General features: G+C 36.4%; 1 long non-coding RNA gene across 1 annotated transcript; it reads right to left on the minus strand.

Moving 5' to 3' along the window:
- Positions 1-4,792: 4,792 nt before the first annotated feature.
- On the minus strand, positions 4,793-25,416 carry LOC116411109. The gene is made up of 3 exons (XR_004222858.1): positions 25,356-25,416; positions 13,559-13,701; positions 4,793-9,085 (listed from the first exon to the last, which is right to left on the minus strand). It is a non-coding gene; the product is annotated as an uncharacterized LOC116411109 (long non-coding RNA).
- Between the last annotated feature and the right edge of the window lie 246 nt (positions 25,417-25,662).

A 25,662-nucleotide genomic window follows, 5' to 3' on the forward strand; every position in this document is an offset into this window, starting at 1 on the left:
GTGTGGGAGAAACCATATTGCCTCCCCAAAAAAATTAACAATTCTTAGATCAAGTTTCCATAGGAAAGCTTATTCTATCTATGGCTGTCTAGAATAGTCTGAGTGTCTGATGGCTGTCAGTGAATAATGCCTCAGCTGAAGCAAGACATATTCACTACCCACTCATGTGTAAAAGCAAATAGGAATGAAAAGGAAAATCATAATTCTGTAATCGCAGTGACAGGATTTTTATGCTCTTAACTCATTCATATGTAGATGTAATTTGAAGCAAACATCATTAAAGGAACAGTAACACCAAAAAATAAAAATGTTTTTAAGTAATCATAATACAATGCACTGTTGCCCTGCACTGGTAAAATTTGCACATTTGCTTCAGAAACACTTCTATAGTTTATATAAAAAGCTGATGTGTAGCCATGGGGGCAGCCATTCAAGCTGGAAAAAGGAGAAAAGGCACAGGTTACATAGCAGATAACAGATAAAACACCGTTGTATTGTACAGAACTTATCTGTTATCTGCTAAGTAACCTGTGCCTTTTCTCTTTTAAATGGCTGCCCCCATGGCTACACAGCAGCTTCATTTACTAAACTATAGTAATGTTTCTAAAGCAAATACACCAGTTGCACCAGTGCAGGGCAACAGTACTTTATACTGTAGTTCCTTTTATACACTTTGATTTTTTGGTGTTACTGTTCCTTTAACTGTTTTTTATGTATATATAATAACATTCTTATGTGGCCAAAGTCTAGTGCAGAAATACTGTAGGACAGCGATTCTTAACTTGTGGGTCGGGACCCCTTTGGGGGTTGAATGACCCTTTCCCAGGGGTCGCCTAAGACCATCGGAAAACACATATTTCCGACGGTTTTAGGAATAATTTTATTGTTGGGGGTCACCACAACATGAGGAACTGTATTAAAGGGTCGCGGCATTAGGAAGGTTGAGAATCACTGCTGTAGGAGGACCTGAAAACCAACACTAAAACCGACAGTGGCAGGCTTTTAGGCAGGCAGCCTCTGGAGTCTATCAGAGTCAGAATTAAATAAATTACTTTAAAGGGATAGTGGACCATTCCAGGTTTTAACAGGAATGTGTCATTATGCCTACATAAACCGGAGCACAGCTATTGTTTTCTAACTGCCTTCCCTAATTCATTCTTACTTACCTGTGTTGGCCTCTGGCTTGGCTTGAAGTTACACTGCTTCCTAAATAACAGCATGCCTGGGGATGGGAGAATGTTTTGATTGTTCTTCAATTGTCACCAGCCTATGAGAGCATTATCCTGTCCCCAAGCACGCCATCACTCAGAAAGCTGTGTAATTCCGAGCTGTGCCTGAGACAACACAGATCAGTAGGAGGTGAGCTGGGGGGAGTCGTCAGTTAGAAAACAACAGCGTTGCTAGGGTTTAAGTAGGCATAATGACACATTCCTGTTAAAACCCACTGCTTACCATGGGAAAAAATAAATATAAAGTCAGATCAGTGAGAAGCTAGCACTCCCAAATATCCGTACTCCAGAGCTGTGCTTACTATTAGTAATTAGGGATTTACAACTTCGGTCCTACTCCAGAACGTTACCTACAGTTGCTTTACTACACCAAAAAGGACATCCTTATGCACTGGAAATCACTAGAATCACCAGCAAAAGCTGGTAAATGATTCCCTTCCAAGTCAAAAATTGGCTTACCTAGCAAGAGGGTATCCAGAGAAATGTAATGTCATATGGGGAACATGGCTAGAAATACAAAATGTCTGAATGTACAACACTGTTTTTTAACTTTCTGATACAGTGCCTCTGTCTCACTTCCTCAACATCTTTTTGCAAGGGGCGAAAAATAAAATAAATTATAAGCCTTTTCCTATATTTAAATTTGCTTACTTTGTAAATCACTTAAAACTTCAGAAGTTTCTATAGTTCAAGTCAGTGGGATTGTATTTTTAAAATATTTTTTTTAATTATATCAGATTATCTGTACATAGATAAAACGTCTGCATAATGGACTGAAGTAAAAGTGACATCAAAGGGGCAAGGGAGGGGGATGTACTGTATACTGGCAATCCAATTTTCTACCTTGGTAAAACAAATCATGAAGTTGCTTTATCTAGTTTGCTCAATAAATAACAAGAACCATAGATTTTTGATAATGGAGACAACGGGCAAAAAGTATGCTCAGCCCAAGCCCTATTCATTAAATTCATCTTGAACAAAGAGGTATATGCCCCTTTAAATTAATTTGCTACATGCATAGTAACCCATAGCAAACAATCTGTCAGATTTGTAAACAACAATATCGGAATGTTTGCTAAGAGTTACTAGATGTAAGCAAATGTAAGCCATGTTTGTTACATGTTTTGAGCATTGCTAATTAATTCCCCATTACAGTTCCTTGTTTTTGCAAATAATAAAAAGCATTTTTAAACAGCAAACATGTTGTTCTAAAATTTGTAACAACATATTTAAACAGGGGCTACAAAACTGACCTAAAATGGGTCTACATTCTTCATTTTACCACACTCAAACATCCATTAATCCATCAACCTAGCTGGGTGATTTATAAGCAGTTTTTTAGTGATCAGAATTATTTAGTATAGGCTGAGCGTTACCAGGCACAAATTAGAAACTAGCCAACAGAAAAGACCTTCCTCGCACACCCTTAATTCTCCAGATCAAACGAGCGCCCGGTGCTCACTGCCAGAGGGATCGGCACCCTCCAAAAATACAACAATGTCCGTAATGCAATGGCACTCAAGGCTAAAAACAGGATAAACCTTTACTTCAAATCTTTTATTGCGGTAGTGCAACGTTTCGGGGCAAAACAACCCCTTTATCAAGCATGCTTGATAAAGGGGTTGTTTTGCCCCGAAACGTTGCACTACCGCAATAAAAGATTTGAAGTAAAGGTTTATCCTGTTTTTAGCCTTGAGTGCCATTGCATTACGGACATAGTCTTGCCATGTAAAGACCATCCGTCCCCAACACCAATGTGCTCTATCTGAAACCTAAATAAATATGCAACATTATTTTCCTATTACATAAAAGAACTGTGACTTTTTGAACTAACTTTAATAACCTCTAACTCTATTAAAAAAAAAAATACATATAAACCTTATCTGAAAAATGAATAATACATCAATATATCATTATGATCTTCTGGTAGATGGCTTTAAAGCTATACTGTAGTTATACCCTTGAGGGCAAAATTCAGTTTACTCTGCTAATCCTTTAGTTGGTAAATTATAAATGATTCCTCACATCTGTTCATTATTTACATTACACATGGAAGGGGTATAACATCTACCTGTGACCAAAGTGCTGATTCTCGTGTTTTTTTTTAGGAAATGTTAAAACATTAACAGGAATGGTCACCCAGTTTTCACTGACTCAGCTACTTTGCCCAGCCATCATTCTGGAACTTTAACAAGAAGGCATGTCAAAAGGCATTTTTATCCTAAGAGTTTGCTTGTGCAGCATTCCTTAAATAAAAGGTAATACTGGCCATGGGATTTCATGAAGTGATGCGGTATTTTATGTTTCCTATATTGTGACTCTTGTTTACAGTGCAAGCACTCACTTTATACATTTTGTATTCATTGTATATAAATATTAATATTATATATTATGAATGTGGGTATCACCATAGACCATGTATATTTCCAACTCCAGCAGTTTCTTTTACAGAACCACAGATAACAACCTGTCAGTCTTGATAGGATCTTAGGAGTTGTAGTTCAGAAAACAGGCATGCTCACAAATGTCATTAACTATATACAGTATATGGTAAAGGCAATCTTTTAAAAAAAGTGCTGACAATATTATAATTATAAACCTTTAAAAATGGTAATGCATATCCATAATCCTACCCTGACTAAACATGGATCTACAGCTAATCATGATTTGCCATAATTAGCATTAAATGAAATATCAATATAACAGTGTTTCAAGAAAACATACAATGTATTATTAATACACTTAATCAAATGTTAGTGGTTAGAAAATTGCTCTGAAATGTAAATTAGAAATTCCAAGGCAGATGGGATACGTTTTTAAATAATATTGTGCTCATGAGTTATTCAGTTATAATAGTCAATACCAAGAATACTGTTGATACAAAATGTACCTTATTTAATTATCTTTTCATTTTCTTACATTTCGCATTACACTGGTATCTACTGTATGGGAACAATAAAATGCAATAGAAGTCATAGATAGTTATGACATTGCTTTATGAATTGCACATAGCCCATGTTCTAAGACCCTTTCACTGTGTTTATTACATACATTGCACTTCTGAAGCAAATTATGAAATGTGCAATCCACTTTTTCCACTGGTCAGTGGTGTTGAAAAATACTTTCTTCCATTTACAAAAGCTATATTAAATGTGTACAGAGGAAAACCTCACATAAAGAAAATACCATTTGCTTTGTGTAAGATCTTTCTCTTAATAACTTTTATTACATAACAAGTATAAATACTGAATGGATCTTAAGAAAATGATTCCTTTCTGTTTTTAGTGTAATTATGGAGTTATGTAATAAAAGGTACTAAGTACTTCGCTTGAGAAGTAGGAGTAAAGGTTAAGACTTTTTTGAACTATTTACTTTAATCTTGGGTAAGAAATCGATTGGACAAACTAAAGGAGAACTCAAGCCTAAAAAAATACAAGGTTTATTTACATATCCCCAGGGAGCAAGTACTAGAGAATTAAGGGGTGCAAGAGTGGCCTTTAGTTCTTACTTAGCACTTGCCTCTTGGAGAATACTGCACTCTGTTCTGAGCGCCAGATTACAAATTTGGGGATATAATAGTTTTATTTTTTTTATATCCAAGGTTTAAACAAACATTTTTACAGGCTTTGAAACATGCAAAGCACTACATATATCCATTTATACAGAGCAAAATTATAGACAACATTCATCATGTTTACTTTACAGAGAGGGTGAAAATCAGCTTCACGAAAGAAGAAAAGAATTAAAGTGAATAATGGGTAAAAAAACAGGTAAGTATATTAAAGGTAAGTGTATATACCCAAAAATGAAGCCATTACCTATTGTTATACTATGTAAACATAGACTGACATAGAAAATAGGCTTCCTAATTTAGAACGGACTGCTTGCACACTGCATGCGCAGTTTAAGCAGATTTCCTGCTACCTCCAAATGTGCATGCGCAAACAGGGTCCGTATCGGTGGAGAGACCCAAAGACTGTTCGCTTGCAGGGAAGATGTCGGCCAGGTACGCAGCTGTGCTACACTGCTCTTTTAGGTTGGGGTTAGCGATAGGGACAGTTTTTAAAGTTAGAAATTATGCGATAAGGGAGAGGTGAGGGGGGGTCAAGCTAGTTAAGGGGGCTTTTGGTTGGCTCAGATTTCCTCCCTATAAATACCCTCCAGAATAACCAGGTGGCTTTATAATCAATATACTGTATTTATTGTGTATTGATGTCAAGATGTCTTCCATATTATAGATCTCATTTGCCAATCGGTACCATCTGGCTATAGTTTGAGGGTTTTCTTTGCGCCAGTGTACTGGGATTAATGCTTTAGCGGGCAATAATAATCGAAGCAATAGCTCCAACTTAGTGGAGTCAATAAGTTTCAGTTTATAAAAGAGCATTAATAGTTAACCTGGCAGCCAGTAATCTCTGTGCAAATTTTATATAAATGTTGCCAAAACTCATCTCCGAAATGTTGGTATTAAGCTGATTTTTCCATGCCTTAACATTTGAAGGGAGATCTGGATATTTATTCTCTCTAAGTATTTTGTACAGTAATGTAAGAGTATGTCTCAGTTATATTTGCATGGGACATATATTTTCAAATGGAGTTAACTTCCTTACATTTTGATTTAGCAAGTTATAGTGTACCCAAGAAACCTCGTTGGTATTGGGTATGTATCAGAGGAAAGAAAATCTGTCAGGACTAAATTAGGTACACCAAAGGCACAGGCATATCCCGGGTCCAACATACCAGGTAGGAATTCCCTGTTTTTTCATATGGGAGTAAGCAGAGATGGACATGGGGCAGTTTATTATTAATATGTGCGATTTTGCTGTATTGGGGTATTTTCTTTTTTATTTCATATCAAAGCACCCAACTGACCTTCTACCCAAGAATCCTCTCTATATAAGGTCTCAACTCTAATGCTTTTTTCCAATCCCAAATGTATGAGCCTATTGTAACATTTAGTTCTGAATAATGTTTTACTGGGGAAGAGTTGAGAATCAGTAAATACATTTTAGCAAAATACACATTTTTATGGTATTGGGTTTCCTGGTCTATGTGATCCATTTTAATGGCCAGAAGTTTGCATACAGCTTAATGTCTAAATTTAACAGGAAAATCAGTCTGTAATTATTACAGACCGGATGGTCCTTCCAAGTTTTGTAGATAATTTAGATATGAGCATGTAAGAATTCCTAGTTAGGAGGGGATTCTTTAGAGAAAGAATTAAACTGGGGAAGAAGCAGAGATTTAATATTAGGTTTACATATTTTATAAAATTTGGCTGTACATCCATCTGGGCCTGGTGCTTTATTTAATTTCAAAGATTTAATGGCTTGGTTTATTTCTTCTCCTATAAATGGTTATTCCAGTTGCTTAGCCGTTGACTTTGATATAATAGGTAGGGTATTAGTTATATATTTCTCTATGTTTTTGTTATGGTTTTCAGCTTCATGCAGATTGTATAATTTAAAAACTTCTGCTATTTTTTGTGAGGTTATTTGTAATTCACCTTGTGTATCCCCTATTTGGTGGACAAAAGTTTGTGTTTGTATGGCCATTAATGTTCTTGTGAGCATTCTCCTTGACTTGTTACCATGCTCAAAATATTGTTGCTTCAATCTAGAGAGTGTATATTTAATTTGGGAGTTTGTATGCTTGTGGAGTTCTAGACGTGCTTCTGTTAATTGCTTGAGAATTGACTCTGTTTCTATTTATGGTGTATTCCTAAATATGGCTTTTTCCAATATTTTGTTTTTCCTTTCTGTTATATACAGTATCCGGATCTTTAATGCAGTCCTGATCATCTAGTAGTGTATTCTTTAACCTCCATTTCCAGGGTGTAATTGGTCTTTCAGCAATAGCTAATTGGATTTGTGTCATAGCACGATCAGACCAAATAATATTGTTGTTTTTAGCTAATCTGACCATCTCTAAGGGATATTGTAAAATTAGAATATAGTCTAGTCTAGAGTTTACATTCTTTGCATATGAAAAAAGTATTAACTACCAGCTGACATTTATGAAGAACTTTCTTAATCTTATTTAGGACAGAATGGGGAATATTAGATTTACCACTGGACAAATCAAGTTCTTATCAAATTCTTATCAATGAGACATAACATCCAAATAAATTTTCAGCCCCTCAAGTCTCCAACTTGGTGACTTTCTCCGGTGTTTGTTTTTGCTTTATCCTTTGACTTTTAGGTGTTAAGACCAATGTCCAAGAGGTTTTTTTTTTTGGAAGATCTGGGACCTTGGGTGTTTAAATAAATTTTCTCCATTTGTCAACTTTCTCCACTTTGTCAACTGTTCATCTAGTCCACAAACCTGGCAGAAATAAAGTCCTCTGGGTTAGTTAGTGAATGAACCTGTGTTTACTACATTCATTGCACTTCTGATGCAAATTATGAAATGTTCAATCCACTTTTTCCACTGATAATTGGGGTTGAAAAGTACTTTCTTCCATTTACAAAAGCTATATGAAATGTGTACAGAGCAAAACTTGCTCACATAAAGGAAATACCATTTGGTACCATTTGGTTCTGGGTGTTAAAATAAATTTTCTCCATTTGTCGACTTCTGGTTCATATAGTCCACAAACCTGCCAGAAATTAAGTCCTCTGGGTTAGTTAGCGAATGAACTTTGCCATCTGTAAACACTTGAATGCCAAATGGATACGTCCAGTGGAACATAAGGGTTTTTTTCCTTTAATTGTTGTAGTCTAATCATCTGTCTCTGTTGCAGAGCATACCAAAAAAGGTCCTGCAATAATGTCTGCATCATCAGATTTTATCATTCTCAATTTCCTAGCTTTGGCAAGTATTTCTTCTTTTATTGCAAGCCTAAAAACATTTTATAACTTTAGGTCTATCCATAGGGAGACCTTTTGGTTTAAGAGCTCTGTGTGCCCTTTCAATATTAATTTTATAGGGGGTAAGCTGCTCCAAGATTTGTTGAAAAAGTTTCATTACTGTTTCAGGGAGCTCAGGTAGGCAGTGTATGTGCAGATTATTCCATCTGCCTCTGTTGTCTGCTTTAGTCAGAAGTGACTTTTTAGAGCTGCAGTCTCTGTGTCTGATTCATCTGTAGGGTTCCATGCAGGATGCCGCATCATCTTGGATGGATGAAGTGCAGCTTTGCCATCTGCAGGGCTGAAGAACTGCTTAAACAACCCCTGGGATTCTGTAAGTTTTTATGTTTTGCCTTCCTCTCCCCCTGGTTTTTTGCTTTTGGAGTGTTTTCCTATGTTTGCAGCATGATCTGGACTAGAGCTGGGCGGTATGACCAAAAATTTATATCACAGTATTTTTCAAAATTATATCGGTGTCACGGTATTTGACAGTATTTTTTTTTTCCATGCATGATCTTGGGCAGCACAGGTACAGACACACGGGGGGCACAGGTACAGACACAGGGGGAGGCACAGGTCACTGCTAGAGGGAGATTTATAAGGAGAGGGTGAGACTCAGATGCCCCCCCCCAGGTATGTATGGAACGTATCACACAAATAAACAAGTAATACATGACAGCACATACTGATAGGCACAATAAGAGGGCCATAAAGAAGGAAACATATAATTTGTAATGTCGGGGGCTCTCAAAGCCCTTGTCCCCTTTTCTTCCTATTCATTGCGCAGGTCTCAGCAGTACTGCCTCACACAGCTGCCAGCCGATTCCCGGCTTATGTAAGCACACGCTTCATGCCTCCATGCCCCGGCCGCGGCTGCCCGACAGTTGCTATGGTAACGGGTGAAGCGCTGCCGGCGATCGAATTCCTCTCCCGCGCTCCATCAAAGTCCCGGCCCCAAACACTTCCGCCTTCCGGCTCCTTAGCTTCAACTCCCGGGTTCTGACACACCTGTATGGGGGTATTTGCAAAATGTATATCATTTAAAAAAAAAAAATACCGGTATTCGGTATTAAAAGGTATACCGACCCAGCACTAATCTGGACACAGACACGGAGCTCACTCACTCTGCATCTGTCTTGTTCGGCAGTCATCCCCTTTCCCTTGGTAATATCATAGTTATTTTGGTTACCAAAAGAACTAGGCACTTTATTTTTAGTTCATAATATTTTCTAATTGTACGCTAACATTTTAATGTTATGTAATATTTTATTTAGGTTACTAAGTATTAATTTCAAACCTGTCTAATAGAACTTCCCCCTATCAACCAGAAATTGAACAGTCCATAGTTTTGATCTGCTGGAATATGTAACATACTATAATACAGTTTCTTATAACCGACACAGAAGGGTACATTGGGAATCAAATGGGAACCAAAGTCTGTGAATATCTGTTACATACCTGTAGCTAATATACTGTAAGGCAGTGCTGTCTAACTTCTGCGGTGCCGAGGGCCAGAATTTCTCTAGCATACATAGTGGAGGGCCACTAATGGAAGCCAGTTTTGGCCACTGCCACACCCATTTTATCACAATGGTGGTAGTGCAGCAAAAACTCAAATGCTTGGTCCTTACTGCAGGGATATCAACTGTCATTCATATGTGAAATATGCCTCCTCCTCCCCTGTGGATAGCACAGCAACCCCCAGCACATAATCACAAACCTTAGGGATCATTTAATGGCTATTTCCAACTGCTAACAAACTCCCAGAACAAACCCCTGCCAGGTTCACCTCCCACAGGCAGCATAGGGCAGGCAGAGTATGGCACACACAGACAGCTCTCTGCCTGTCCTATGCTGCCTGTGTGTGCCATACTCTGCCTGCCCTGGCAGGGGGCCAGTTAATCTCAGTACTGATACCATTTAAAGCTTACTCAAAGGTAAGCAGTCACAGCAGCCAGACAGCTGGGGGGCCACACAGAAGGGGGTCGCCAGTTGGACAGCACTGCTGTAAGGTAAAAAAAAAAAAGGGCGAAATCATTACAGGACTTTTGCTTTGTTTACTATATTGTCCCCTTTTTGCAATAACAGAATATATATTTCCCCAAATGTGTTTAGTATTGCATTCCCTTTGTTCCCAGATCTATGTCTGTCATTGTTATATTGCATTTAAATTGAAAAAAAAATGGCTAGAGGCCAAAACAAGTGTCCTTGTGAACCTTTTTTTATTAAAACTGAAGCAGATTCTACCCTAAGCAAAAAATCTATCAAGGAAAAAGTGATTTCATACATACCACATGGGTGGCATGTAATGTTGAACTGAAATCATACATCAAGCATGCCAGACAAAAATCATCTATATTATAACTTGATATGTGTTCAATTTGTTAATGTCCTACAAAATATTGAGTAAAGAGTACAGTTTGGCAATAACGATCAATATATAACCTTTCTGGGGAAATTAAAAATAACATAATACCATAAACAATACTTTTAAAAATCAAATATAATTATATATATAATTATATATATATATATATATATATATATATAAACGAGTTGCTGGAAAGCTGCACACCATAAGAGCAAGATAATACCTGGGTGCCAGTGCTGAAAGCGTAGATACACAGGGTTGGAATGACAGCACACGCAGGATGTTTTTCAAGAAGAATCACAGAGGTTTAGATAAATAAATGTGAGGCTTTATTCAGTCCGACGTTTCAGTTCCTATCTGGAACTTTCATCAGGGACAGTCCCTGTCCCTGATGAAAGTTCCAGATAGGAACTGAAACAGTCCCTGTCCCTGATGAAAGTTCCAGATAGGAACTGAAACGTCGGACTGAATAAAGCCTCACATTTATTTATCTAAACCTCTGATTCTTCTTGAAAAACATCCTGCGTGTGCTGTCATTCCAACCCTGTGTATCTACGCTTTCAGCACTGGCACCCAGGTATTATCTTGCTCTTATGGTGTGCAGCTTTCCAGCAACTCGTTTATATATATATATATATATATATATATATATATATATATATACATACATATACATACATACATATACAGGAGCCTGCTAGTTTTGTTGCAAACCGGAGTGGCCTGTCTCGTCTGTGGAGCCAAGGTTCCAGTCCGCTAACTGCTACTACCAGATAAATCCCCACAATATATATATATATATATAGCAGGCACTCACGTAAAAGTCCAAAGTTGTGGCCTGAGTGCAGTCCAGAAGTGAAAATATCAAAAGTGTAGTAAGGGTCTGCACTGCTCAGGACTTAAAAGACACACAAGCAAGAGAAGTAGTTACATACAATTTAACCCAATTGAAACAAAACATTTGCAGCATATTGTATATATATATATATATACACAAAAAAGTCCTTTATTATCACTAACCCTAAATCATTCTTATTGTTCTTATTGTACCCACAGTCAACAAGGATGTTTTATTCCTATAGCACCTGCATGCATGGTTTTTTAAGAGCAAGTGTAAAATGCAATGTCCTTAAAAAAACATTAGGTTAAAGTTGCAATTCAAAACCCGATAATGGTTATAGGCACTGCAGATAAATGCAACAGCAGAGGAATGACACCAACTTAGTAATAGTGATTGTTTTATGACTCCTCTTGGGAAATTAAAAAAGGATTGACAAAACCCATAACTGCTGCTGAATATCAGGAATTATTTGTATATTATTAATACAGTACATTCAAAAGTCCTTTATTGTCCACAAGTATAATTTCTATAAATTTGTTAATTCCATTTAAATAAACCATTGACCATGGCAAAACAGCATTTTGCATACAAATCTTTTACAGGATTTTATCACTGTGACTGACGTCATGCTTATATAATACAGGTGAATCCTAAGTTATGGTGTTCAGTTCAAACAGATTTTTGTTTCCTGTTGAGCCCAACAAATATAATAAAAATTGTGTTCTGCCCACAAATCAATGATTTAGAAGCTTTATTTGTGAGGAAAAAGGCCACGTGTTGTGAGTTTCATACATATCATAGATTTGGCTAAGTATAAAAAGGGAAAGCAGGTTTGTGTGCATAAAAACACAACTTCCTAAATTGCTTTGCACCAATGGCAATAAATGTATTTTAAACCTGCAATGGCGTAAGTTCTTTCCATGTCTAAATTTCAATGGGAAGCCCTGAAACAATTGGCCTGCCGCCATAGTTATTCATCCTGCTAATAAGCTAAGTGCTGTTATCCTTGCTCAGAAATTTGGCACAATTATTAGATAATCCCACTTATCAAAGGCTTCTGGGTAACCCTACTATACAGTTCAGAAGGGACATAGATAAGGTTTCTGAAAGTGCCTTAAGGGCCGTGGTAGATGGGAAGATTAGTCGCCCACGACACATCTCTCTTGCTGCGGGCGACTAATCTCCCCGATATGCCATCTCACCGGCTTGAACGTAAATCGCCGTGATTTCCTGAAATCGTGGAAGTTTCCTCTCAAGGCAACTTCCGTGATTTTGGGAATTCGCAACGCCGCATATGCCATCCCACCGGCGATTTACAAGCCGGTGGGATGGCATATCGGGGAGATTGGTCGCCCGCAACAAGGAAGATATGTCGCGGGCAACTTATCTCCCCGTCTATCACAGCCCTTACAAACGGTTAAAAACCATGATTTGAGAAGGATACAACCAGTATCTCACTGAATAAACACTACCAAAAATCCACAAGGACACCAGATTTCCTTTTGGATGTCCAATAATTTCTGCCAGAGGTTCTTTATTTCAACTGATTACTTCATTCTTTGATTTGATATTACTTTGCTTCCTCTTATCTCTGTTACTGTGTAACATTCTTTTATCTATTAGGGGTTATCTGATTGTATTTTTACCACATATTTTACCATATATTTTTACCATTGGTATCCATGGGCGATTAATATGAGGTGGATCACCTAAACAACTGGTTCTGCACTTACATTTACTCTGTATTGTGATATCATTAGAGTTTGGGCACCGGTTGTCAAACTTACACTGTGCACTAGGGAATATCCATAAGAATGAATGGAACACTCACAGCAACATTGAGAATAATTAAATACATTTTTTACTCATTCATATGTCCTTGAATGGATATATGGATATATATATGTGTGTTTGTGTGTGTGTATAATGTTATAGTGTTTATATTGCTCTAAATGTATCTATATTTCCAACAAAGTGTTTTTACTTTCTCCAAATCTTTATCATTCTAAAATTGTTACCCATATACAACCCATATATAATTCTTACCCATATACAAAAGTAAAAATAAATAAAGCATAACTTTAGCACTAATCTCTTCCATGTGAACCATTAAAATCAATCATTACAATAGTTGTATTCATGTTCAAGCAAATTTAATGTTTGGCTATAACTTGAAAACAAATAGCTGATGAAAATGGAAATAGGGCTGGCATGTGCAGTGGACTATATGAACAGGAGACAATTAAAAAGTGCATGCAAAGCAGCTTACCTTAAGGAGTCCTTTATTCTCTGAAGAGAGATTACGTTATTTACTTGTCTGCTACACCATGATATAACCACAGAAGATAGAAAAATAAAGCTGTTCTTTCCCCAAGGCACTAATTGAGATTAAAATGTGCTCCAGAAGCATCGCTGCAAAATGAACAATAACATGACTGGATTAATATATGTACTACCGTAGACTTTCTGAACTTAAAACTCATTTAAAGTATCTATGAATCAATAGCGTGAAACCTCTTGAGAACTCTTTGCTCACAAAAAAAACGCCTCTTTAGATAAGAAACAAGGCATTAACACAGGTTTTGTCACTGCAATAGCAGTGAAAATCTGGAATTCTCTAAAAGAAGTGATTAAGGGAACAGAGCTTTGAATCTTTTTGGTATAAGCCTTTAATGAAATCTAAAACAAGGGGTGATGCTAGAAATGATATACATTTGCATAATGTATATAATGCAGCAGTCCATTAAGAGTAACAATTTGCCCCATATTTCATTATATTTCTATATATATATATATATATATATATATATATATATATATATATATATATATATATATATATATACACATATAAAATGCAGTAGGCTTGCATACGGTATGATCAGTAATTGTTGATATTACTTGTTTATTAAGTTAAGAAATCAAATAACAAAATGCATTGTTTCCAGATTATAATACTTAACTCAGAAAGTAAGTGGTTTTGAATAGAACATAGAATTTCAAGGGGGCTTCTGTTAAATTTATATTTTTGAAATTACAGTAACATAGAAACATCACTTACAATGCCTAGATATTCTGGTGTAGATAAACTTTATAAAGTGTGTGCACAAAGCCCTGCCAAACTCATATGCACACCATGCCAATTAGCCAGTGACTTCACTACAGAAGGTAAACAGACATCAATTAATCATTCTAACATTATCTTTGATTTATATAGTGCAGATGTGATACAAATCTCTGAAGAAAGTGGCTTGCAAAGCATCATGGTCAGCCAGAAAATGGATAAAACTCGCTTTATTTACATTCTTAAAAACCCAGAACGACTGACGCGTTTCGTGCGTACCTGCACTTAATTATAGGCATGCCTATGATTAAGTGCGGGTACGCACAAAACGCGGGGGTTCGGGGCTCCAAGCACCCAAACCAATTTTCAGCATCGGTGTGTGTATATTTATGTGATCTCCACTGCATGTGTACTAGCATTTGAAATATTTGGCGAGGGACCTGGGGTATATACACCCAGGTCAACACCTGTTTTAGGTAAAGATTTTTGTCTTTAGCTTTGATCTCTTTTATAAATTGTCTAATTAAACTGTGTTAGCACACTATATATATATAAACTTTGCTAAATTGGGTGTATTCTTTGAGGATTTAGGCAGATGTGATACAAACCAAATTATAGAGATTGCCTTCTTTCCATTAGTCCTTGCCCTAGTGGAGCTTTTATTATTAAGTTCTTACCATGCACAAAGCTTACGGCCAGTTTCAACGGGAACCAATTTACCAGCCTGTATGATTTTGGACTCATGGAGGACCCTGGAGAACCCAGGTACCATGAGTTGACCATGCAAACTCCATGCAGATAATAACACAATTGAACCTGGGACACCAGTACTGCAACTAAATGTTATGGACCAAAATCAGTTACTTTTCATGTAAGGTAAAAAGATCCTAGAGAGTTTTTGACAAACCTGCATATGGATGCCACTTCCATATATGCTGTGTATTAGTGTTTGCATATTTGCTTTTATTTGATTTACTTTGTAATGCTTGGCAAATTGTATACATAGGAATTTGGATTTTGGATGCGTATATACATGTGAAAAAAAAAATTCCATCATAAAGAAGGTTTTTCCCTTTAGTTATTTCATAAGCAAAGGAAATGTGTATTGCTGGTCATACATAATTCTACGACCTGTCTTTATAGTAAGTTTTTATGTCATGCTAGAGAAATCGCTTCAAAGTGCTATACTCTTATCCTTCACAACAACTATGTTCCATAGGGACTAGCCACTGATAAGGAATATATTCTGTGTGTTCAGATTCACTCACAGGCCCTCCTAACTCAGATGGATTCTGTTCTCAAGCTAGCCTTACTTACGTCAACTAAAGCCTTAAAGACAGAACCACCTATTTGGCAAAGAGCAGCTCCTTGTTTTTTGTGCTTTGAACAGATACTTCTATGCTGATAAACTGGTATTGACTATGTTCATACATTTCTTAACACCCTAACACCATGTGTTTTTTTGTAATGCAAGATGTAAGTGTTTTAATTTGTCTTATTCTGTTTAGCTGTGTCCACATCTTCTGTTATATCATCAGGGAGCATTTATCTTTTCTTTCAACATCTTTTTGTTTGTCATTTATTTTGTAGAGGTCTTATTTATTTTCCCATCAGATAAGTATGCTTGGCATCCTTGCTTTCAGGTTTTGGAAAATAGCCTGCATTTGTATTTTCAGTATGGCTTCTTTATCTTGAGGTAACATATCAGATAATTTGGATGAAGATAAAGGTATGTTTTTATAGCTTTATTTATACAACTCTATGCAATGCTGCAGGGGTTTTACACTCAATAATTGCATGGAGGAAAAAGTATAATAAATAAAAAAAATAATATGTAATTACAAAGATTAGACTAAGATATGAAGGAAGCACAGACATTCACCATGTTTGGGGTATTGGGCCTAAGTGCCAATACAGGTATATATATACTGTATATTGGCAGGAAAGAAAATCAGTTAATTTTTGTTAGGTTCAGTTTTAGATTAGCATTAGTTGATCTGAGAGGATATAAAAAGTATTAAGACATCTGGTTTTCAATCAGGTAAGCAATGGATAAATACATTAAGAGATCATCTGTATATAAATTATATTTATTGACAAATTAATGAATAAGTTACTGCAAAAAGATTATACAGAGAGGACAAAAGAAGACCAAGTACAGGAACCTGATGCTTCACAAAATACAGTACAGGTATGGGACCTATTATTCATAATGCTTTGGACCTTGAGTTTTCCGGATCTTTCCGTAATTTGGATCTCCATAACTTAAGTTTGTTAAAAATCATTTAAATATAGAATAAACCAAATAAGATTGTTTTGCCTCCAATAAGGATTAATTATATCTTAGTCAGGATCAAGTACAAGGTACTGTTCATTATTACAAAGAAAAAGAAAATCATTTTTAAAAATTATAATTATTTGCTTATAATGGAGTCTATGGGAGATGGTAATTCTGAACTTTCTGGATAAGGGATCCCATACCTGTACAGTGTATATTGAACTGGGAAAAAAAAAATTAAGGATAGCGTAACAGGCAGAAAGGCATTTGTCAGAAAGTTAAGAAAAGAACTGGGATGCATCTTCATTTGGGGTTAACAAGAGAATGAAAACTAATGGAAAAAGGGAGAAAATATAAAGAAAGGAGGCATATAAAACTAATATGGATGCTGGGATGGCAATCTGTTTATAGAGAGCACTGAAAAGAAAAGACACGCCCAAGGATTTTTTTCCAATTTTCCTTCCCTTAGAGTAAATAGATATTTACTGACATAGATTGAAGCTCTGATTGAAGCCCAGTAAGGCTGTAATTACCATAAACACTTAAGTGCTGTCAAAGATATTACTGGAGCTATAGCAACATGGTTGATAACAATGTTTTCATCTATTGATAACCGTGTTATGAGGAAAGGCCCTGACCAGTCTTTAAAATTAAAAGGTGGCTAAAACTAAAGTAGTTTAAACACCACTGCAATAAGGTATACTCTAGCTACTTTTAAGGCCAATGTTATCTTGTCAGTAACAATGAGGTGAAAAACTCCTACAGAAGGAGTAATATGTCATGAACTGTAAATAAATAAAAGTGCTTGTTATTGCCAGGTATAAGCCTGGCAACTTCATGATATGACAAAGAAAGTTCACCCAGCACATCCTTACCTCCTCCAACAATTCCTACTCGGTGCCCAGCCCAGAGAGTCGGCACTCCCAGCACAGTCCAGCAAAAAATAGTTGACCGGCACAATGAGTGTAAGGCAAGTGGGCTTAGCCCTAGCATGTTTATTCAAAAAATAGCAGCAACGTTTCGGGGTGTACCCCTTCGTCAGGCATACAAACCAGTGCAGTGAGCATGGTTAAATAGTCTCACACTTCATTTGCATATATAATTGTGCAATTAGTATATTTAATCCTTAAACAATCTGTAAAAGCCATTTCAAAGTGTTCAAATGCATGATTCATACTAACACTTCTCAATAAATCAGAGCAATGTCCATAAGTGAAACCCTCATGGAAAAATACATCATTCCAATAATATTAAAGGAACAGTAACACCAAAATATGAAAGTGTTTTAAAGTAATTGAAACATAACGTACTGTTGCCCTGCAATGGTAAAACTGGGGTGTTTGCTTCAGGAACACTACTATAGTTTATATAAATAAGCTGATGTGTAGCCATGGGGGCAGCCATTCAAGCTGGAGAAAAGGCACAGGTTACCTAGCAGATAACAGATAAGACACCATTGTATTCTACAGGGTTTATCTGTTAGCTGTTGTATAACCTGTGCCTTTTCTTCTTTTGAATGGCTGCCCCCATGGCTACACACCAGGGTTTATATAAACTCTAGTAATGTTACTGAAGCAAACACAAAGCTTTTACCAGTGCAGGGCAGCAGTACATTATAGTTTAATTTCTTTAAAATATATACATTTTTGGTGTTACTGTTTCTTTAATCTGTAAAAAAGTTTTAAAAAATATAAGATCATATGTACATCACAGTTACACAAACATTATCCCACCCAAAAATTCTCTGTGCACTTGACACCTATTATTGTAACTTAGTGACTATTCAATATCGACAATAATACGAGTCACTAATACGAGTCACTAGTCAAGTTTCAAGGTAACACATGTTACCAAAATGTTACCAAATGAATTAACCCTGAAACAGGGGATAATTAACCCTGAAGCAGGAAAATTACCTCTCCCTGAAGCACTGCATAATTCATCAGTCATATTTTATATCTGCAGAAAAAAATATATACATAATTAACCATTATCATGATCCCACCATGCGATCATAAAAAGCATGACATAATACACTCTTCGTTGAGACCCCTAGGGTGTTGAGTTTTTAAAGCCCAAATCCAATAGCATTCCTTTTGTCATAGAATTTTCTTAATGTCTTGACCCTCCCTTCCTATAATTTGTTCCAATATTTGCCACCTAAGCTGCAAAAAAAAAAAAAAAAAGTGTTTGGCTAATGTTGTTTCCCTTTTCTCTCATGATATGGACTGGGTTGGCAGCAGTTTCTGGAAGGGCGGGGTGCTCTACTAATAACCCAAGCCATGACCCAACTCCTGGGGCACATTTACTAATCCACGAATCCGAATGGGAAAAATTTGGATTGGAAACGAACATTTTGCGACTTTTTCGTATTTTTTGCGATTTTTTTTGTCGCCGTTATGACTTTTTCGTAAATTGTCACGACTTTTTCGTAAATTGTCACGACTTTTTCGTAAATTGTCACGACTTTTTCGTAGCCGTTACGACTTGCGCGAATTGTCGCGACTTTTTTGTAGCTGTTACGATTTGCTCGTATATTGTCGCGACTTATTCGTATTGAGCGCTCGTAAACGGCGGGAAAACCTTTCAGACTTTGCATGATTTTGGAAGCCTCCCATATTACATTACATTAACATTTATTTATAAAGTGCCAACATATTCCGCATCGCTGTACAATAAGTGGGTTAAATACATTGGACATACAGAGTAACATATAAAGCAATCAATAACCGATACAAGAGGTGAAGAGGGCCCTGCCCAAAAGAGCTTACAGTCTACAAGGAATAGGACTCAATAGCACTCTGCAGCTCCAACCTGGCCCAAGGAAAGTCACGATACTGAAGCTTGAATGAATCCGAAACTTTCGTACTTGGCGCGAACGCTACGAAAAAGTCGCGACAATTTACGAAAAAGTCGTAATGGCTACGAAAAAAATCGCAAAATACTGATCATTACGAAAAAAACGCATTCGGGCGCTTTTCGGACGTTCGTGGATTAGTAAATGTGTCCCCTAGAGTAAGCTATTACAAAATAGGCTCTGCAGCAAGTGGGATCCAATGAGATAGAACTATATGGGGAAACTTAACCGGAAAAAATGAAATCCCACCCAAACTCTGAACAGGCCCAGTCATTGGCTGGATTAACCTTTCAGGGGGGGACTACCTAAAGTAAAGATGTACAAAACCTTTACCCTCCTACTTACCTAATAGTAAAAACAGTTCACACTTCATGCAACCAACTTGTTTTTTTCTACAGAGCAGAAACAAGAGACTTTTATATTACATTTTTCTCCTTTTTGTTTATTTATTTTTCTAAGATGTATATTGGAGGGTAATGTGAATTCTTAGCATGTGCACAGAATTGTTCTGTAGATGTATTTCTGTTTGTGCTTTCCTTTCCTGATGTTTTCCTGATTCGGTTTTAGACATAAATACAGGAAAAAATGACCCCATGCAACTGTTTTAAAAAATATGAGGCTGGAGGAAACCTTTTGCCTGTAGCATGAGTAATAGTAATGAGCACTGAATAAGGGGGCCCATTTACTAATGTTCAGAATTAGTTTTTTTACAATTCAGATTTTTTTACTGCTAAAATTTGAAAAAGTCAAAACTATTTTCAGAGATATATTGTAAAAAATGTAACAGTTCCAAATCTAAAAAATACTCCATCTAAACCCAATCAAAATCACATAGAAGTCAATGGCAGATGTCCCCTCCCTTCCTTGGAAGATATTTCTTTGCTTCAAATCTTTAGAGGTTTTTGGATTTTTGACGCTTAATTTTGTGCGACAATATGAAAAAATCACAGTTATGCAACAAATCGAAAAAGTTACTGTTTTTTCGACTTTCACGCAACTTCTTCCTGCACTTTTTTGATTTAGATTTTTTGATAAATGGAAATTCGTGGAAATGAGTTTATATAAAGTTTACAAAAAATAAAAGAAAAATGTGAGTTTTAGTACATCTGCCTCCACATGTGTGGGTTAGGGTGTCACATTTTACACTCTGTGCTTCCGTTTTCCAACTTCATCCTGAATCCAGTTGCTGAACACACAAATCCAGGGAGAGAAATGCCATGTCTACCTATCTTGACATGGCATTTCTCTCCTAAAGGCTAAAAATATGCAGTTCTTGCTCATGTAACAGTAATGAGCCATTGACTAGGACTGCAGTTTTCTTTGTCTTTGTCAAAATGTCATGTTTTGCACTGTAATTTCCAATGGTTACCAAAGGTCAGATGGGAAACATGAAGGTTTCATTAGACTGAAAAACCTTCTATTAGTACCTTGTTTTAATTTGCACCATGCTTTGGTTTCACATGTGTATCACTCCTTACTGCTGCGTGTAAACAGATACATAATCGAGAAGTACAATTTCTTTATATTAAAACTCGCTAAGCAAACTGAGCATGTATTTATTTATTATGGGGAAAACACAAACTGCAGCATGTCTGGGAAGGAATACAGTATAAACCTTTGCAATGTTTCTTCACTTCCTTTATCTAATGGACTGTGCACAAATCCCTTGTAGCTTGCCTCAGTTCTGCATAAATTGGTTGGCTATTTAGTGTGAACAGGCGACAAACAAGAGGCTTGTAATTAATGTATAAAAATCCAGAGTGCCGTTGACATAACAGAAGATAGCAATGCAGTGTAGGTTTTCATGTTCCTCTATAAGTGTTTCTGTGAAACAGCGATGTTTATTTATGGTGGGTTCCCTTTCTAACACTGATTTGGGGGTTGGAACTCTGTTTTTCATAAACTGAGGAGGCAGTTACCCTGGGGGCAAATGACTATTCCACAATCCCACCAGCTTCTACCCAGTTTATAAATTGAATAAATTACCTATAAATGGCATTTTCAAAAAGTGACCTTTTAGCAAAATACCTTTTACTATGCCCCCCCTCCCTCATTTATACTTACAGCGCCGCTATTCTTTTCTGACTTTGGGCCAATGTGCGCTCCATTGGTCTGTATAACATTGATTTGCTGGAGGATCACAAAGTCTCTGAGCTGTTCCACCTAAACACACACATGGGGCACATTCATGAAAACGCGAGTTTGAATCCCGAATGGGATAAATTCGGATTGGATATGATAATTTCTTAAGATCGCAAATATCACGAATATGCTTACGAAAAAATCGTATTAGTCACGATAGTATCATATTGGCGATCCGAAAGTCACAAAATTTTCGTATCCGAACGATCGTAAAATGCAGGAAAACCTTTCCGACTTTGATCCTTCTGTGCATGATTTTGGAAGCCTCCCATAAGAATCAATGGCACTGTGCAACTCCAACCTGGCCCAAGGAAAGTCACGATACCGAAGCTTGAATTAATCCGAAACTTTCGTACTCGGCGCGACAATACGAAAAACTCGCGCAGGTATGAAAAAGTCGCCAAAAATACGCAGACCGAACGCTCTGAGCATTCGTGGATTAGTAAATGTGCCCCATACTGTACCATATCCTTCTTAAGGGAATTTCCTGTTCTGCTTTCCTGTTTAGTGAACCATGCAGCATAAAATATAGAACAATATACTATTTAGATTTCTTCATCTGTCATAAAAATCTAAATGCAATGTCATGTGTGAATCAGTATGTGCATGCTTTACTACTTATATCTTTCCCTGAGCATTGCATGCTGAAGTGATTGTTGTATTTTGCAGTATTATACTACTAGAAATGTACATTCAACTGAGTCTCCCAACACTATTATTTACTTGATATGGAATCCAGGTTTAAGGGGAATTTTCTTCAACTATAAAATGTCATTATCTCTGCATAATGGAATGCAATTATGCTCCTTTTAGACAAAAAAAGCAGAGTGCTATAAGCAAATAAGAGTCATTTAGCTTACAGGGTATAGCTCAATAATATTAAATGACTAGCAACAGCAGTTTTACACAGTCATTTGTTATTAAAACAACTGACTTTTCTATTTTTATACAAAGATCAAATTAAGACTACAACTAAACATTTGAAAATGATTCCATCAAGGTTATGTTGTTATGTATATGTAATGTTTATGTAATTGGCAATCTATGAGTTGGATTCTATTTTCCCTGCAGTAAAATGCCCATAAAATCATTTTGTTTAAGATACACACGTTTGTTTTGACACATTGGCTGCAACAGCGGCAGACGCACCTTGGATCATGCTGGAAATCTGGGAAAAATACTGTATTATGGGTAAAAACATGGTAATTTGTGTTTGAAAGTTGCACTTTGCACACTGCACTGTGTTCATAAATAACCCTTAGTAAGTGTAAAAGCCAAACAATGACCTTCAATTGCTTTAGCATAATGATTAATCTATCAAAAATAATACACTTAAAGGCTGCTCAATAATTAGATTTTTTAAGTCTAATCAATAAAAAAGAACTCTTCTGCTATTACTTCTATTACTGCTATTACTTTGCGATTACTTTCCTAGGTTGGCTGATTATCAGAGTGGCTCTTTTTGAGCAGTTAATGATGAAGAATTCTTCACACTCTGCAACATACACCTGGGGGTTTGTCTGCTAAATGCTTACACTTTTCCATTGCAATTATAAGTATCTGTGATGAGTTAACTTGCAACATTTTGCCTATATGTGTGCCAATGAGATGGATATTTCAGTGATACTATGATAATTTGTCTTAAGTACTGTACTTTTCTGAGTTTTTTTCTTGAAAAAGTTTCACCACTCATCCGAGTGGCTTCTTCAGTTCAAATGACTGGTAGGGAATTCCCTGGCATTTAAACCCTTAAGGGTAGTTCAGATACAGACATCCAATCACAATGGTTCAATTGAACTTATTCAGTTAGGTGTTAGCTGAAACTGACAGGTGTAAGAAGGTATACCAAATGAACCCCAGTGCGCATCTATACACTTGCATATATAAAATATATATACCAATATCTATTCAATTGAGTATTATTGTTTTTTAATACATGTTTTGCATTTACTACTAAAAATGTTCCTCATTATCCTGTATATAGTGTATATATAACAGGGGCTTATTTTTCACACCTATCTTTACAACTACTTGTAGAGAGAAACCTATTCAACAAATTACAAAAGAAGCGTTACAATGCAGATTTAAGAATATAATCTATCCCTACCAGCACTAAATTTTGCTGTTGTAACATAGTTGTGCTGCTTTATTGAGGGACATTGAGGGAAATTTTTGCCTCAGTGCAGTAACACACAACAACCAATTAGAGATTGGCTTCCACTATCATACCTGCAGCAGAGTGATCCATGTGTAATGCTTCTTAGTGCCTGTGGTTATTTGGTGGCATTACACAAGAATAATAAAAATAAACATTTACATGAATTAGATAGTTAAGCAGTCCATAAAATAGGGGGGGCACTGCATGACAGTTTGACAGCAAATTGTGAACTGTAGAGGAAAGAAATGTCAATAATAATGTTAAAATAGAAATGGCCATGGGAGGGGTGGAAATACTCTGCAAAGGGATCTGAAAAGCAGGGATCTTGTCATAGGTCATTTTTTTTAGTGCTTCTTGATTAGGTTACAGGAGCCAGACAGTAATAATGTTCTTCACTTTAATGTATCCTTGATTTACATTGACCATGATTCAAGTAGGCTGTAAGAATAGCTCAGTGTGATCTGTGAGATGGAATAGGATGCACACATTATGATTTGTGTTCTCAGTGCTTGCAGCTTTTTGGTGCTCATTCTGTTATCTTTGAAGAATAAAGGCTTAACATGTTCACAGTCCATATCAGTCTCTATTTCCAGGAACTCCTAAAGTGGCAAAATGAATTCTGAACTCTAAAAGCTAGAATTGTTACATCAACCTAAAGCATACTGCTTTTAAAATCAGCCATCCTATCTATGCTGTGTCAATTTTCATAAATTGCTCTTTTATTGTTCACAAATACTCTAAATAGCATGGTATGTGGGATGTACATCAGCTAGATTGCACATGGTTATAATGCAGAATATAATAAAAGAAGACATAAGACACAGCAGCAGCAGTACAAATGAGCTCTGGTATACTTATCCAAGATTCTTTGACAATGCTTGGGCCTATAAATTTTTATACAGTCACAAAAGGACCAGGAATTTTAGTGAAAAAACAAGTGTATATTTAGTAGGAACATACAGCCAATGTTATGTTTCGGTCTCAATTGGGATTGGGACCTTTCTCTGTCTTATACATATACAGGTGTGGGATTCTTTTAACCTGTTATCCAGAAACCTCTGAATTAAGAAAGGCCATCTCCCACAGACTAGTACATTATTCACTATATAAACAGAGGTGCACTTCCAATTCCCACACAAATCAAATGCCTGTGAATAAGTTCAATATAGTAGGAACCAGTACTGCACTCAACAGTTCAACTTTATATAGATGTGTGAAGGAGTGAATTAAGCTAAAAAAATTTGTTTGTTTGTCTTTAAATGTTAATTTTATTGGCCAGTAATTCATTAATTCAGTAATTTATTATTTGTGTAAATAGCTTTATGTATAATCTGTATATATATGTGGAAAGTACAAACTGTGCAACAGTATTAGCTTTGGGTAACAAACTGAGGCCTACTTTGTTTGGAACATGTGCCTCAGCTGTGCTTAAATGGCGCTGAAGCTGCTGCTTATGGGAAGCTATGTTTGCCACAAGTGTATATAAAAGTGTGTGCATAAAACTACTTTGGTTCTATACAGAACATTGCAATTGCATGTATAAAATAAAGTTGAATAAAGCACTTACCTGGAGCTCTCAGAGAAGCCACTTCCTAAAGGGGTGGGCTGACTCTCTGAATGAATATTTATAAAGTAGATGCTGACCACCGGGAGCAGCATAGAGCAGTTTTGAGGCTATAAAAGCTGCAGACTGGTTTCTTTTGGGAGTCTGTGTTAAAGGGACAGTAACACCAAAAAATGAAAATGTATAAAAGTAATTACTATATAATATAATGCTGCCCTGTACTGGTACAACTGGTGTGTTTTCCTTAGAAAGACTACTATAGTTTATATAATAAAGCTTCTGTGTAGCCATGGGGGCAGCCATTTACAGG

Source organism: Xenopus tropicalis, chromosome 1 (genome assembly GCF_000004195.4).
Source record: "Xenopus tropicalis strain Nigerian chromosome 1, UCB_Xtro_10.0, whole genome shotgun sequence".
Taxonomy (NCBI): Eukaryota; Metazoa; Chordata; class Amphibia; order Anura; family Pipidae; genus Xenopus; species Xenopus tropicalis.